We start from the raw sequence: 14060 nt of genomic DNA, 5'->3' as shown, positions 1-14060 counted from the left end.
GACCCTGGGCCGGGCAGGTTCCTTGTGGGAAGTTTCCGCTGGAAGGCGGACCCGTGTGGGGTACAGTGGGAGGCGGTCTGTTCAGGGGGCGCTGGATAGAGGCGTGCTGTGAAAGGGCCCTGGGACAGCATGTCTTGGGCACTGAAAGCCCTTGGGCCAAATCTGAGCTAACAGAACCGTATGAGACAGCCCTTTCAGTCCAGTCCCCTTGTCCCTGTAGCAAAATCTGATGTATCCTGTCCCCGAGCCAAGCGTTGCTGACAGAGCAGCGGGTGACCTGATCAGGCCTGAGGCTGCATCAGCTGGGTGGGGAGCAAGGGTGCCTGAGTGCTGGAGCCACAGGAGGTCTTAGGCCTCATTTTTAGCTGTATTCAGGAAATACACCAGCATAAATACTTTAAACCGGCATAATATTTCACAGTTTTCAGTGTTTCCTGTACACTGAGCACTGGGCAGCCACATTGGAGAGATTCAGATCTTTTTCAGCAGATGACTATAGCCTGCAGTACGTGTCTCTCTTTACTGGTGGTATACGTTCGCAGACGCCTTGGTGCAAATAATTTATTTGGCACCTGGAGAAAAATAGAGGGACCGTTGCTTTGGATTTGTCCCACTTTAACTATAATCTGTTTCTGAACAGACATTTATAGTGTTATAAAACAGCCTGTGTGACAGTCTTTACTCTTCCTTAAGCTTACTGCATGGCATTGGACAACTCATTTCAATTTGTTTTTATAAATTGGGTCTGTCTGTACTAGAAGCATCTGTCGACAGAAGTTACTTTTAACAGAGAAATCTTGACAGAACCTCTGTCAACAGATTGCATCTACACAATTTGCTCTTTGAAACAAAGAAATTTCAAAAATCAAATGGAGGGAGAAATCTCTGAGCTGCAATTTGTTTGCAAATTTGACTCCATTAACCAAGGATTAAACAGAGACTGGGAGTGGCTCGCACCTTACAAAAGCAGCTTCTCTGCCCTAGGTGTTAATATCTCCCCGTTAGACTCTGGCAATGGCTCATATCGGCTACGTCTACACATGAACGCTACATCGAAATAGCTTAGGCTATTTCGATGAGTAATGTCTACATGTCCTCCAGGGCTGGCAACGTCGATGTTCAACTTCGACGTTGCGCAGCACCACATCGAAATAGGCGCTGCGAGGGAACGTCTACACGCCAAAGTTGCACACATCAAAATAAGGGTGCCAGGCACAGCTACAGACAGGGTCACAGGGCGGACTCGACAGCAAGCCGCTCCCTTAAAGGGCCCCTCCCAGACACAGTTGCACTAAACAACATAAGATACACAGAGCCTACAACTGGTTGCAGACCCTGTGCCTGCAGCATGGATCCCCAGCTGCAGCAGCAGCAGCCAGAAGGCCTGGGCTAAGGGCTGCTGCCCACGGTGACCATAGAGCCCCGCAGGGGCTGGAGAGAGAGCGTCTCTCAACCCCTCAGCTGATGGCCGCCATGGCGGACCCCGCTATTTCGAAGTTGCGGGATGCGCAATGACTACACGGTCCCTACTTCGACGTTGAACGTCGAAGTAGGGCGCTATTCCTATCCCCTCATGGGGTTAGCGACTTCGACGTCTCGCCGCCTAACGTCAAAGTTAACTTTGAAATAGCGCCCGACACGTGTAGCCGTGACGGGCGCTATTTCGAAGTTAGTGCCGCTACTTCAAAGTAGCGTGCACGTGTAGACACGGCTATCCCCATCTGATCTGACTCGTTTTTTCGTCTTTTGATATGTACTATTGATAATCGGCCATTTCTACCTTGCTGAATAGACCTTGTCAGCTCTGGCCCTCCCTTTTACTGGGACCCCATTCTTTAAATATCCCTCTGAAATCACCACCACTGCTCATGCATCTGATGAAGTGGATCTTTGCCCATGAAAGCTTATGCTCCAAAATATCTGCTAGTCTATAAGGTGCTACAAGACTTCTTGTTGTTCTCAAAGGTACAGACTAACAAGGCTACCTCTCTGATACAATTTGCTCGGTGGACAGAGAACTGCCAGACTGCACTGCCCTCTCGTGCCAGAAAGTGACTGCTCTGTCACAATGGCAGCTCTGCAAAGAGGGTGGCCCGGCAACCAGAAGTCCTCTTTGTTGACAGAAGTGTCTACACTACGCTTTTATCAACAGTACTCTGTCCAGAGATTATGCCTCAAATTTTTGAGAGATAATACTGTCAAGGAAAATGCAGAGTTCTATCAAGATTTTGTTGACAGAATGCTTTAAGTGTGTGGATGCTCCCTGGACACGTTTTGTGATTTACAGAGCATCAGTTGGCAATATTTGTATGAACTGTGTCAGTACTGTGTAATTACTGTGTAATCAATGAAGAACTGGATATCTTACAATTATAAAATAGAATGTGCAGCATTGATGTGAAAGAAACACCACTGGAAGCATTTGTAAAAACAAATCTGCATTTATTGAAACTTGCAGCTGGAGGTGCAAAAAATACCTAAAAAGAACCCATCTACTGACATTCTTTTAAGACTGGCTGTGCTTATGCTTAAATTTGCTTCACGTTGAATTCAAACGTCTGCTCTCAAGTAAGAGGCGTTAGTGTGGGAAGATGATTTTTCAGTAGTTTTCTGGCAATAAACCCAATAGCTTCTTGAGGTATATTTGACATTTTTGGAGTTGCAACTTGCTCTCATGAAGATCTCTACAAATTTATTTGGTCATTCTCTCAGTTCCACCCAGCCTTAGAACCCTTTGGAATGAATGTTACCCTTACGCATCTTCTGGAACAAAAATCTGAAATAACTTGTTTGTCAATGCAGCACTTCAACAGTTGAGAAAATGCAGTTGCCTGAAATGTCCTGTAATAGGTTTCACTATTTTGTGTATTATATCTATATAGATATGTAAAAATAAATATACCTAGCTCTTTATACTTTATCCATAGCTATTTTGGCTCTTAGTTTAACTGGTTGGCCATCTCTGCCTTAAAAGGAAAATATAACACTTCAGCAGCATGATAGGTGGGGAAGGTAGGTTTTTCTGCAATACAAATTAAATGGGATCTGGATTTGATTATTAGAGTAGAGCTGCATGAGACTGATCAGCTGTCTAACAGGCAGAGCCTTCCAGTCCATAGGATGAGGTCAGGCCCCACACTTTAGGTAAATGTGCACTTCAGGTGTACTGAAGGGGCAGGGAGAGCCTGGTACTTGCAGCAGGGGTTGGTTCTGAAACCCCTCACTCCCCCCCACCCCCGTTTTTTTTAAACCCACAACTTCCTACTCCCTTTCCTTTTTAACTGCTCTGTCACAATCCTTGTTGGTCTCTACTGGTGGGGTTGGCTGTTGCAGTGTCTAAGAGCTCCTCCATCTCATTACTGCATCTCCATTGGGCAGACTTGGCCTGACCCTGACCATCCAGGCTTGTGCCTGGAAGCAATGGACCCTTCCCTTTTCCAGTAGTGTGGGCAGGGGGCCCTCTCATAGGACAGGGGGCTTCCTTGTAGCATAGTTGAATGCCAATATGCAGTCTCAGCCTTTTGCCCATAGCCTAAAATGGGTGTCCCCCTGTGCCCTAAAACTCCCCCCTTCCATTGCCCTTTTTTGCTCTTACATGGGTTGTGTAGCCCTTATCCCCTGCCTCTGGGTTCTCTTTGCCTTTTCTTAGCTCTCCAGCAGCAGGCTTCAACCTTGGGGTTCCCTTCTCCACAGTGCTGGGACCTACAGCTCCACCTCCAGTCCTTGGGCCTAGCAAATTATGGAAGAAATAGGAGAGGGGTTCCACTGTCATCTTTGTATGACCTTTAAATCTCAATCTTTCCAAGTACTCTTAAATTTGAATAGTTACTGAATGCTTGGATATCTGCTTTCTGGGCACAAAAGTAGCACTGGTGATCCAAATTTGGGTTATTTGACGAAGCCTGAGTCACAGGCTACTTCCCAAACCTGTTTCTTTCTGTTCTATGAAACAGAGCAATGTCTGGATGATCACAGATAGACTTAATTGAGACAGATGATGTTAACTAAGGATAATCAATCTTATTAGGCAAAAGGAGTTTGGAATAGATGCCCATACTATGCCACAATTTGTCTCATCAATGTGATTTTGATGAGAATAATTAGTCTTTGGTTGGGGAGGACTGAAGGCAAATTAGACATGTGAACACTTCCTGGGCAGGGACCAGTATTAGGAGTCAGAAGTGGAGTGAGAATGGCATGGTGAGAGGGGATTGTAGGCATAGGTGTGAGGGGAGAAAGATTAGGGGTTCAGCTGAGGAAGGTGTAGCACCATCCCAGGTCTTTCAGTGCACCCAAGCCACTACAACGCATCTGTCCCAGCTAGTGTACAATGACTAGCGAAGCAGACAGGGAGCTGCAGAGGGAGTTTGAGAGGGAGAGCAAGTGATCCTGCCACTGCAGCAGCTACCAGGTGAGAGCGCTGGCTTTTGGGGTGAGTTTGCTTAACTGTTTAAATCTGTTTGAATTTGAGCTGCCATTTTGATTTCAGGTGGGTCGGTTTCAGTGGCAGCTGGGACTGCCTGCCTGACCTTTGTTCCCTTGATTGGCCTTCCCCTGTGTGACTCACAGGGGGAAGGTCTGACTCAGGCGAGGAGGCTTGAAAAGCCAGAGGCAAGGACAACCAGGGGAGCGAAGTGGACAGGGAGCTGCAGACAGGGGAGTTTAAGAGCGAGTTTGACAGAGGGAGGCCTACAATGGTTAGGAAGACCCGCAATACCTGTGCCACCACTCCTGCTGTCTCCTCCACCTGTGCCTGTAGCCAGACAGACTGCCTCACATTGGATGCCTCTACCCAGATCCTGGTGGGGCTTTGCAGGGACTGCAGCTTGCAATTCCCACTCACTGATATCGAGGCTGGGGGGACCATCCAGTGTGAAAGGTGCCTGCTGGTGGAATCTCTCAGGCAACAGGTGGAGGAGCTACAGGAGAAGGTGGCCAGGTTGAGGAGTATCCGACTCCATGAGCAATTCCTGGATAGTATTTCATGTGGAGACAGCTGAGGTAACTGTCCCAGTACACAGGACAGCTGATAAACCACTGGTGGAGGAGATAGATCAGGGTGGACACTGGCAGCTTGTTATTTCTGGCAGTAGGAAGTGTTTCACCCCTGCTCAGAACCCTCCCACTATGGTACTAGGAAACCGGTATGCTGTACCTGATACAGGAGACAAAGAATCGCCCCATACAGCAGAGGAGAAGCCCTGTACCCCCAAGGCTGGGAAGTCTGCTGCCACCACTGCAAGGAGGAAACGTAGAGTAGTGGTGGTCGGGGACTCTCTTCTGAAGGGGACGGAGGCACCCATATGTCGCCCTGACATTTCATCTCGGGAGGTATGCTGCCTACCTGGGGCCCGTATCCGAGACATTACGAAGGCGTTGTCAAGGATTATCAGGCCCTCTGACTACTATCCCATGCTTCTCATCCATGTGGGCACTAATGATGCTGTGAGGTATGATGCCGAGCAGGTCAAGAGTGACTTCAGGGCTCTGGGGGCACAGGTGAAGGAGTTTGGGACGCAGGTGGTATTCTCCTCAATCCTGCCTGTCAGTAGGAGGGGCCTAGGCAGAGACAGGTGCATCCTAGAGGTGAATGCCTGGCTTCAAAGATGGTGTCGCCAGGAAGGCTTTGGCTTCCTTGACCATGGGATGCTATTCCAGGAAGGACTGCTAGGCAGAGATGGTGTTCACCTTTCAAGGAGGGGAAAGACCATATTTGGACACAGACTGGCTAACCTAGTGAGGAGGGCTTTAAACTAGGTTCGATGGGGGCAGGGGAGCAAAGCCCACAGGTAAGTGGAGAACATGGAAACCTGGGTGATGGGTCAGAAATGGGAGGCAGCATGGGCAACAATGTCAGAGTAAAAAGAGGGTCAGGGCAAAACAGGGAGGCAAGATCAAATCAATATCTTAGATGCCTATATACAAATGCAAGAAGTATGGGTAATAAGCAGGAAGAACTGGAAGTGCTAATAAATAAATACAACTATGACATCGTTGGCATCACAGAAACTTGGTGGGATAATACACGATTGGAATGTTGGTATTGAAGGGTACAGCCTGCTTAGGAAGGATAGACAGGGAAGAAAGGGGGGAGGTGTTGCTTTATACATTAAAAATGTACACACTTGGACTGAGGTGGAGATGGACATGTTGAGAGTCTCTGGGTTAGATAAAGGGGTAAAAAAAAAAGGGTGATTTCCTGCGAGGTGTTTACTACAGGCCGCCTAGCTAGGTGGAAGAGGTAGATGAGGCTTTTTTTAAACAACTAACAAAGTCAAGCAGGGCCCCAGATTTGGTGGTGATGGGGGACTTCAACTATCCATATATATGTTGGGAAACTAATGCAGCGGGGCACAGACTATCCAGTAAGTTCTTGGATTGTATTGGAGACAATTTTTTATTCCAAAAGGTTGAAAAAGCTACCGGTGGGAAGCTGTTTTAGATTTGATTTTAACAAATAGGGAGGAATTGGTAGAGAACTTGAAAGTGGAAGGCAGCTTGCATGAAAGTGATCATGAAATCATAGAGTTCACAATCCTTAGGAAGGGTAGAACAGAAAACAGCAAAATAGAGATAATGGATTTCAAGGAGGGCAGATTTTGGTAAACTCAGAGAGCTGGAAGGTAAGGTCCCATGGGAAGCAAAACTGAGGGGAAAAACAGCTGAGGAGATTTGGCAGTTTTTCAAAGGGACATTATTAAGGGCCCAAAAGCAAACTATCCCTCTGCACAGGAAAGAGAGAAAATATGGAAAAAGACCACCTTGGCTTAACCAGGAGATCTTGCATGATCTCAAAATAAAAAAGGAATCGTATAAAAAAATGGAAACAAGGAAAAATTACAAAGGATGAATATAGGCAAACACCACAAGAATGCAGGAGAAAGATTAGAAAGGCTAAGGGACAAAATGAGCTCAAACTAGCTACAGGCATAAAGGGAAACAAGAAGGCTTTTTATAAATATATGAGAAACAAGAGGAAGATGAGGGACGGGGTAGGGCCATTGCTCAGTGAGGAGGGAGAAACAGTAACAGGGAACTTGGAAATGGCAGAGATGCTTAATGACTTCTTTGTTTCAGTCTTCACTGAGAAGTCTGATGAAGGAATGCCCAACATAGTGAATGCTAGTGGGAAAGGGGTAGGGTTAGAAGTTGAAATAAAAAAAGAACAAGTTAAAAATCACTTAGGAAAATTAGATGTCTGCAAGTCACCAGGGCCAGATGAAATGCACCCTAGAATACTCAAGGAGCTGATAGAGGAGGTATCTGAGCCTTTATCTGTCATCTTTGGAAAATCATGGGAGACAGGAGAGATTCCAGAAGACTGGAAAAGGGCAAATATAGTGCCCATCTATAAAAAGGGGAATAAGAATAACCCAGGAAACCACAGGCCAGTCAGCTTAACTTCAGTACCAGGAAAGATAATGGAGCAGGTAATTAAAGAAATCATCTGCAAGCGCTTGGAAGGTGGTAAGGTAATAGGAAACAGCCAGCATGGGTTTGTAAAGAATAAATCTTATCAAACTAATTTGATAGCTTTCTTTGATAGGATAACAAGCCTTGTGGATAGGGGAGAAGCAGTAGATGTGGCATACCTAGAATTTAGTAAAGCATTTGATACGGTCTCTCATGATATTCTTATCAAAAAACTAGGCAAATACAATTTAGATGTGGCTGCTATAAGATGGGTGCATAACTGGCTGGATAACCGTACCCAGAGAATAGTTCTTAATGGTTCTCAATCCTGCTGGAAAAGTCTAACAAGTGGGGTTCTGCAGGGGTCTGTGTTAGGACCAGTTCTGTTCAATGCCTTCATCAATGATTTAGACATTGCCATAGAAAGTACGTTTATTAAGTTTGCAGATGATACCAAGTTGGGAGGGGTTGCAACTGCTTTGGAGGATAGGGTCATAATTCAAAATGATCTGGATAAATTGGAGAAATGGTCTGAGGTAAACAGGATGAAGTTTAACAAGGACAAATGCAAAGTGCTCCACTTGGGAAGGAATAATCAGTTTCACACATACGGAATGGGGAGGGACTGTCTAGGAACGGCTACAGCAGAAAGGGATCTAGGGGTTATAGTGGACCACAAGCTAAATATGAGTCAACAGTGTGATGCTGTTGCAAAAAAAAAAGCAAACATGATTCTGGGATGCATTAACAGGCATGTTGTGAACAAGACAGGAGAAGTCATTCTTGCACTCTACTCTGCGCTGGTTGGGCCTCAGCTGGAGTATTGTGTCCAGTTCTGGGCACCGCAGTTCAAAAAAGATGTGGAGAAACTAGAGAGGGTCCAGAAAAGAGCAACAAGAATGACTAAAAGTCTAGAGAACGTGACCTATGAAAAAAAGTTGGAAGAACTGGGCTTGTTTAGTTTGGAAAAGAGAAGATTGAGGGGAGACACGATAGCGGTTTTCAGGTATCTAAAAGGGAGTCATAAGGAGGAGGGAGAAAACTTGTTCTTTTTGACCTCTGAGGATAGGACAAGAGACAACAGGCTTAAACTGCAGCAAGGGAGGTTTAGGTTGGCCATTAGGAAAAAGTTCCTAACTGTCAGGGCGGTCAAACAGTGGAATAAATTGCCAAGGGAGGTTGTGGAATCTCCATCACTGGAGATATTCAAGAACAGGTTAGATAGATGTCTATCAGGGATGGTTTAGATAGTACTTGGTCCTGCCATTGGGGCAGGGGGCTGGACTTGATGGCCTCTCGAGGTCCCTTCCAGTCCTAGTGTTCTACGATTCTGTGACTAGAAGTAGCCCGTACAGAGATGTGTGGGAAAAAAAGGCCAAAAAAGCCCCAAGACATGGCCCTGAAAGGTTCTTTGGAAAAATTGACAGTTTCTAGAAGTGTTTTGGCTAGCAACAAAAATGCTGAATTAAAGTAGTCTAGCAAATGTACCAAGGCTGAGGAATGTGCACAGCCTCCTGAAATAGAAAATCAGATGCTATTTTTTGTTGAAGTTACATATGACAAGTATGATCCAGCAAACTGGCCAGATTTACTCAACCAGAGATACTTAGGAACATAAGAGGCCTGATCAAGACTAGGTATAATTCTTTGTGATCATAGCCATCCCTTGGGTACAGTGAATCAGCCTGACCATCTGGTCCCTACTTTCATAAACTAGACACGTCCATGAGGGAAAAAAAAACGGCGGATGCCGAGCACCAACTGGCAGCTTCTGTAGCAGACTCTCCAATACCTCCTGCTCAGCCAGCAGTCAGTGCTTACCATGTGCTGCATATCAGGAAGCACTGCAGGGAGAGATATGGAGACTGGGTACAGCATCCTCGTGGGAGGAGGTGGAACCGGCCACAAAAGAGACAGGGTGGAGGTGGAGAGGGGCAGGATTGAAGTGGGGACATGGTATAGCGAAGGGGAGACCCCCTGGGCAAATTAGAAACTCAGCACCTGCCTGGGCCCTGCACTAACTCAGCCACTGCCCTCTCCCATTACTCCCTCCAAGGTCTGGCTCTCTGGGAGACAGCTGATTCAGCAAGCACTGATTTGAGTATACCCACTTTTCACTACTTGCTGCCCTAAGGAACACTAGCATTGTCCATTTGTATGTTTTAAACCAGAAGGTGTCATTTTTGTCCTCCAGGGAAGAAGTACAGACGGTCTCTAGGTTTCCTTGTTCATCCCTAGAAGAAACTGAAAACGGCATGAAGCACTGTATCAGCCACGGAGACGTGGAGAGACTGCTTTTTGGTCTCACTTTTCCATGCAGCAACAACAAAGTCTATGTGAATATGCAGTAAATAAGTCCCTCTATTTAAAGCAGAAATAATTCATTTGCAGCTTGAACTAATAGTAAAGGAAACTTCCTGTTCCTATTCATATAATAAACACAGACAAGGGGACAATTCTGGAAAACAGTGCAATTTTAAGATCCATCTTCCATTAATTTTAGTGGAGAATGTTTAAGTGAGTTCAGTACTTAAACCGCACTTTCTGCCTTTGGAAGAGTCCCCTACACTTGGGGAAGAGTCAGCTACAGTTGTTGGAGAGACTGCAAATAGGAGTCTACTAGCTGATAATTTAATACATATTGCACCTCCCTCTTTATCTGGCATGCTCGGGCCCTGAGTGGTCCCACAGAAGAGAATTTGCTGGATGAGGGGAGATGTAGGGCTTCTGCATGTACACAGCCCTGCAATCAGGAACTGCTGCAGCCACAGACTGCAGTTTCTGTCACCAGCTGCCATTCAGCTTCAGCCAGCTCCTGCTCTCTTGGCTGACAGAGCAGAAAGGGGCTCCAGCTCCCAACATGGTGGTAACCTCCAGGTCCCCGCTGCTGCGGGACAAACATGACCTTCTGGCCTTGGCACACTGTCATGGGACTAGCAGGAACTCTGGCTCCTAGTTGTGGGGGCTCCTGCAACATCCATGGTCATACCAGACAGCATAAGTTGCTGGATGAGAGAATACTTGATTTCAGTGGTGCAACCTGTACAGCCTTTCCAGATGGAAAGCATGGGATAATGTAGAACAAGCCACTGGACCCAAACATCAAAATGCTTTATGAGGAGGTTTTATAGTGCCTGCGATATAGTTAATTTTATATACCCAGTATTAGACGAAACTGCAAAAGCTCACAGGCGTTTACTGGGATAAAAATACTGATACTACTCAGTCACATGCAACCCATCCACCTTCATCAGTGTGCTATCAGAGTATCAGGAACATCTGTAACTAGAAGGATAAGAAAAACACCTTATATCCATGGTTAAACAGGTAATAATGTTAGAGAAGCTGCTTTCTGCAACATGTTACAAATTTAACTGACCGAGTCTTTTGGTCATTAAATACATTATCCTATAGCCCAACTACAGACTAGCCAATCTCACTGAAACCCAAAGGTGGCAAGAAGTAGCCATTTTCTCCATAATTCTAACCATAAATAAACTTCAGTAAGCAGGATCTGGCTTTGCAGAATTCATCTTTATTTACATTTTAAATATTTAAAAAGTTAACAGCTTTTCCACTTCAAAGTTTATAAGCTAAAAATTCATGATTACTCTACATTAAAAATGAAACCCGAAATAAATTCACTCTAGATTTGGAAGAGGTACATATCAAATACACCTTCCCAAGAAATACTATGTTTGCATTGTATTAACACAGATGAACCAATTCAACTGGATGTACAACTAAAATGTCCACATTTATGAAGTAATTGGAACATATTTAAGTCCTCTACCACAGAGTTCAGATACTAAGTTCCACCATTTAAAGCCGTGTTTCCCAATTTTATTTGGCCATAGAACTTTTCTAAATTGAATTTTGCAGAACCCCCGCTCCAGGCTTTACCTGCTCCAGCATCCAAATCTGCCCTCTGTCCGCAAGGTTTACCCCCTCACATCCAGAAAACCTGCCCTCCCATCCCTGCCCCCACTGAAATAATAGAACTAAATTCAGTTGGTTTAATGAACAGATCCCTCCCACTGCCCAGCTGGTGGTTAAACCAATTAAATTTAGTTCCACTGTTTCAGTGGTGGCAGGGCAGGGCACCACAGAGGAGTCAGCTATTGTAATGGAATTCTTCTCACTGAACCCCAGTGTTCTGCAGAACACCATTTGGGAAACACTGATTTAAAGTGTGTCATGAAGTTGTCTTTTCAAGCTGAGGCCTTCTCCACAAATCAGAAAAACTTTATGTTCCTATCTCTAAAAACAACCTGTTTTAACATTTATCGGGCAATAAACACTGTGCTGTTTCCCCTCTCTATCCTAAACCTTTATAAATCTTTTTGGACTAATCCCATTTCAAGCTCCTCACAAATGCCTCATTAGGAACATGTAACCACAGCATTTGGACCTTGGCTTAGCTCTTACAGAAATGCTCTAATTTGAAATATAGGGGAAGCAGAAGGAAGCTTTTGTGACTCAAGAGCCCATGCCAGCAGCATTATATTACACAAGAATTTTACTACAGAGAATGTCAGATGTCAAGAAGCTGGGCATTCAGGAAACCTAGTACAGAGTAAACAAGTACATGTATAATATTGTTGTAAAGAAAGAAAATTCAGCTTCTCTAAAGGGATACTATCATGCCATATTTAAGAAGCTTTCTGTTACTTTTAATTAATTCATTTAAAATATAGTTTATCACCGTTTACACTGTTCAGCTTTTGCAGTTCAGCTTGTACAGTGAACCATAAAATGAAACAGTCTAGTTTATGTTAACACATGGAAACAATTCATTAAATACAGGTTGCTATATACTGCTCCGAGGGAGAGAGAGAGTGCCCACATCTACCTCTCACAAAACACCCCAAAACCCAGCCACTCCACGTAATAGTGAGCAACAGTGACAAATTCTCTCACATGCACAAATCTCCCTCCCCTACTCACCAGTGATATGCCTCTACCAGTTGCTCTGAGCATGTGAACTGAGCTGCGAAGGAGGTGCACATGACTGCTCATGGCTCCCCTTTAGTTCCATATAATTTTTCTGGGGGGAAGCAAAGAAGTCTGTGGGGAACATATAAATTCTCTCTATGCAGAGACACACACAGTTCTCCCAAGTGTTCTGTGTAATTCCCAGGAATTCAGACTGATAGAAAAGGGCGACCAGATTCTTCGTATTTGGTGTAAAGTCAGTTTCAATTGTGCACAATTATATCCAGACACACTGGAAAACTACCATATCCTCAGCATGCAGCTATATTATTCAACCTTCTTGGTAACCTAACCATAATGTGCCCAGAGGGCTATGGCCACCATCTCTGGGTATTCAAGTAAGAAACTCGAGGGCAGGCCTCAGAGTCCATCTAATATAATTAACAAGATAGCAGATAAATCCCCACAAATTCCCTGACACTCAAAAGCCACCAGTACAATTTCTCCATCTCCTTATCCGCATCACACCTAATACAGACCACCAGCACACCACCAAGGATGGCACAGGCAGAGTATCAAAGGAAGTGAATCCTCCATGAGGCACAGACAAACAGTTGTACTAAGTTGTATGTTGAGCTGTAACAAATAAGAACTATAAACTTTTTAGAGCAATTTATACTCTATGCTTTTAAATACCAGATTCCATAAATGTCACATTTTATCCCATGATTCATAAAAACACTATACACTAAAATTCATAAAGTAACAGTATATGGAAAGCACAGTAAGGGGAAGGTTTATGTGCCACCCATACAGCTGATCAAATATTTAAATATAAATACCTGTATGTAAATAACATCACAAACATTTACCTTAAAAACCTCTCTTACCATCACCAAGTTAGCCTACCAAAAAACCCTCAGCTTATAACATTGTTAAAAACTGGAAGCTCTGGAAAATTAACGGCTCTATTTGTAAATAAAGGGCAACATAAACAACTTTATAGTAGAAACTTCTACTGTTACACTGAAGACAGAGGGGTGTGTTAGGACATTACTGGGACCCTGTCTGACCATTAACTCTCCCAGCAGTGACCCAAGGCTATTAATATTTTCACAAGTCTTGACGCTTAATCCATTGAACTGTCACTGAACTTCATTCATGTATGTCTGGTTATTTCAGATAACCGTGCAAGACACCCGTTTACATTGACAGAAATAGAGACTCAGCTAGTCATTTAGTTCATAAGGAAAAGGTTTTCACAAGATCTTCCAGTAGCACCAAGGTATCTATCAAACTCTCTCAATGTAAAATTCAAGGGATGGAGTGGCTAGAAGAAGTGTCCAGTTTCTTAACGCATGTTTATTTTTAGTAATACCAATACTGGGGTAGAGTATGGGATTCCTCAGGTTTGCATCAGTGTAATGTACACTACACACAGACTATAGAACACAGACATTTAAAAAAAATCTGCAGTAGCTAATATCTGAATCTCAAACGTTAATTACAAAGTCACAGTTTTCTTAATATTGCAAAAAAATTAGTCTAGTCCTCCAAATGGCTAACATTCTTACTGTAAGCAAAAGTAAATTCTTCACTTTGTTTTAATAGCAGGGTCATTATATGATTGTCTAGATATGCCCTTTTTATTCTTGTTTTCATATTTTCTACAGATTTATGTACAGTTAAATATGCCATTAATTTACAATGTT

The sequence above is a fragment of the Carettochelys insculpta genome, chromosome 27 (assembly GCF_033958435.1).
Source record: "Carettochelys insculpta isolate YL-2023 chromosome 27, ASM3395843v1, whole genome shotgun sequence".
Classification (NCBI taxonomy): Eukaryota; Metazoa; Chordata; order Testudines; family Carettochelyidae; genus Carettochelys; species Carettochelys insculpta.
The sequence above is the reverse complement of the archived record's forward strand: the minus strand, read 5'-3'. Positions refer to the sequence as shown.